At 42.6% G+C, this 3,557-nt stretch overlaps 1 non-coding gene across 1 annotated transcript; it reads left to right on the top strand.

Moving 5' to 3' along the window:
- The first annotated feature begins 975 nt into the window (after nucleotides 1–975).
- On the top strand, nucleotides 976–1,079 carry LOC141593342 (small nucleolar RNA R71). The gene has a single exon (XR_012521432.1). It is a non-coding gene; the product is annotated as a small nucleolar RNA R71 (small nucleolar RNA).
- Nucleotides 1,080–3,557: the final 2,478 nt, after the last annotated feature.

Raw genomic sequence — 3,557 nt, 5'->3', positions numbered from 1 at the left:
GAATAGGGTTTCGGAGACTCTTTGGAAGTGAATCTCGGAAAGATATAAAAAAGATACGTAAATCATGCAAAGAAGGGCCTGGGAAGAGGCGCAGCAGCCCATGCGTCCCTTGGAAGAGGCGCGGCGCGCCGCCGCGTCTATTCCCGAGAAGGTTTCCTCTCGTGAAGAAAGATTTCCGCGTTTGAGTTATGGTAGGACGGAAATAATTCGATTATCTTGTGAATATTACGGGATATTATTTGCCAAAAGATAAAATTTATGAAATATGGAATAGAAATATCCGGAACATTCCAGAACATTCTGACTCGGGATTTAACAGTTATCAGAAAATGGAGACGGTTTTTGACCCGGACTCCGAATGTACTCTAATTACTGCCAAAACGACCGTATCAGGACGTAGATGACTACTAAGAGGTTGACATTTAATATTTGAGCAAACACTTGACGATAATCTTATGAACTGTCACAAATCGTTCCGCGAATCAAATATGCGGCCCAATCATCACCGGGTGGTTTGCGAGGGATGCAGAAATGAGGTGTCTACAGGTTGTTGTAATAAGAACCTCCTCCTTGCCTGTATTGATGAAAGGCAAGGACTTGTTCCTTCTAAGTAAGACAGTCAATAGCAGTATGACCGTCATCGCCTCCACATCTCTCACAAATGACAGTTTCCTGTCTAGTCAATAGATGAATCGTCAGTGGCTCCCCAGCAGATTGCAGCTCCAATCTATCAAACCGAGCATTCATGGCTCCCAGCTGAGCCACAACTGCGTTATCAACCAAATGGACCATTCGAATATCGTCCGTGGGTTCCCATATTCAGCACAATGGGTCGCCATCTCCTCAATAATGCCCCATCCCTTGTCATCATCAATGTTTTTCTGAAATCTTCCTTTGGATGAGGCATCCAGAATAGCTCTATGGTCGTCATACAACCCATTATAAAATTGGTTACACAAGAACCATTGATCAAAACCGTGATGAAGAAGAGACCTCACCAATTTCCTGAACCGACACCAAGCTTCATAGAATGTCTCATCAGGTGCCTGCTTAAAACTGGTAATCTTGCCCCTCAGCTGATTAGTGGGCTGCGGAGGGAAGTATCTTTTGTAGAAGGCAAGTGCGAGAGTCTCCCAGTTGGTGATACCAGCAGCTGTACGGTCAAGATCGGTCAACCACTCACGGGCTGAGTCAGTCAGAGAAAAAGGAAAAAGCACCTCCGTTATCTTGTCTTAAGTTACTCCCTTTGTAGCGGGAATAGTAGAGCAGTAATCAGTAAAGACCTCCATATGCTTCCTTGGGTCTTCACCCGCCACACCCCTATACAAGTTTCTCTCCACCAGATTTATGTAGGACGGTCAGATATCAAAGGTGTTGCCGTCTTCAGTTTGGAGGTTGAAACCCTTAGGAATAGAGGATGCTTTAGGCTCCGAGTGACTAGCAATATTCGGCATCTTTACTGGTTGGTTGGCATAAATGAGATTGTCTTCTTCAAAAGACTGGTCTTCTGCAAATAGAAAATGCTGTAACTCGCGCTCGAAAGTAATCAATTATTCCTTTCGACATTCTCTTTGCAGACGAAGTCTATCCCGAAATAGTCTTTCTGGCTCAGGATTAGCTGAAACAAACTCCGACCTGTTTGACCTGGGCACACACAACACTGAAAGAGATAAATGAGAACTGTCTCAAGGAATAAAAATTCCATGAGACGGATAAAAAAAATAAATGAAAACTAAAACAGATAGGGCTATTGCCTCCCCGGCAACGACGCCAAAATTTGACAGGCTAGTCGTATACCCACAAAAAATAACCAACTGGCACTAACTAATATAGCTAGGGAGGTCGGGTCGATCTCCACAGGGAGGCAAGATATCTATTAAGGTCCGTCTTGTAACACCCCCATACTCCAAGTGCCTTACCAGGACCACTCAGGTATAAAGCTGTTACCATCTCGGTTTTCCGAGGCAATGATAATCAAAAGACAGTAAAGAAACAACGTTTAAATAGTATAAAGTTTAAAGTGAATACAATCCAAAAACCAAACTGCCAAAAACGGTTTACATGTTCATAAGCCAACTGTCTAAACAACTAAACAAATGTCTGATAAACTACTTAAGCTACAGCGGAAGACTCTATTATCTGAAGGTGACACATCCCAGCTAGCCCATATGTCTCGACTCATACCTGCTCAACAACTGCTCACCATCCCCGAATGGATCACCACAGTTTTTAAAACAATAAAACGGGGTCAGTACTATTCACACAATCATACATATACAACTACTATAAGACAGAAACCAACATATCTCATCCGTCACACAACCCAAACTCCACAATCAACTCCTCATCACCGACTACACACTAAAGTGTGTAGTCCTGCTAGAGTACCCGTCGCAACAGGTTACTCCACTTCGCCAGTGGGGGACCGCAGCCGTTCCCACTTAAGCACTGCTCATACCATAGAGCGAATAACCCAAATCCATTAATGTGCACATCCCTTCTGTGGCGGGTTCCACAGAAGACGAATAATGGGCGTGAAGCCACTCCCGCAAGTGACCCCACTAAGCCAGGGACGGACCCCGAATACCACAGACAAATACAATCAATCATAACTACCAGCAGTAAACAATTCCAACAACCGTCACAATACTCGTATGATAATACTCAACAAACATAGATCACAACCAACACATATGTGAATAATACTGAGTAAGGAAACCCTACCTGGAACGCAAAATAATCAGACAATCTCAACAACTGTTATCAAAAAGCCTCCTCTACGAATTCTCCTCCTAACATATGATCACATAATTACTAATAATCACAAAAACCAACAAAACCCCCAAATCCCCAAATTAGGGTTTAAACAACTTTAATAAAATACTATAAAATCGGTACGTAGATCTTACCTTCGACGCAAGGATCACAAGGATGTAAAGAACAATAGATTCCGACCTCCCAAGTTCCGAGATTTGTCAATAATGCGAACGATGCGAAGAACGTAGTTTGAAATCTCTTTTGAAGGAATTAGGTTTGATAAAAGTGTATTATGAAAATGACGGAAAGATTTATATATTAATTCGTATTATTAATAAAACCCGACAAAACATTACCCGTAAACCGAGCCACTCGATCGAGTGCCCAACATACTCGATCGAGTGCTCCCTACTCGATCGACTACCAAGGCTACTCGATCGAGTACCCTACAGACAGAAACTGTTTTAAAAACCAAAACACTCTTACTCGACAGAGTAAGGCCCACTCGATAGAGTACCCAGAGACTCATAAAACCGTAGTATTGCAGTCTTCCCTCCTTAAAAAGAACTTCGTCCCCGAAGTTCAAACCACAACAAAACAAAAACATACTACCACACTCCCGACACAACAACCAACATAAAACTTAACATAAAAACATGTTACCAACCAAAATCAACCCGACTCAAACCACTACAAAACAAACCGACACAACACAAAAAGGGTGTAAGACTCTTTGCGATCATCTCCTACCCCCTTAAAAGAAACAAGGTTACGTCCCCATAACCATACATACCTGATAA

This window comes from Silene latifolia, chromosome 7 (assembly GCF_048544455.1).
Source record: "Silene latifolia isolate original U9 population chromosome 7, ASM4854445v1, whole genome shotgun sequence".
NCBI lineage: Eukaryota > Viridiplantae > Streptophyta > Magnoliopsida > Caryophyllales > Caryophyllaceae > Silene > Silene latifolia.
Note: the sequence above shows the minus strand (reverse complement) of the source record. Positions and strands in the feature narration are given on the sequence as shown.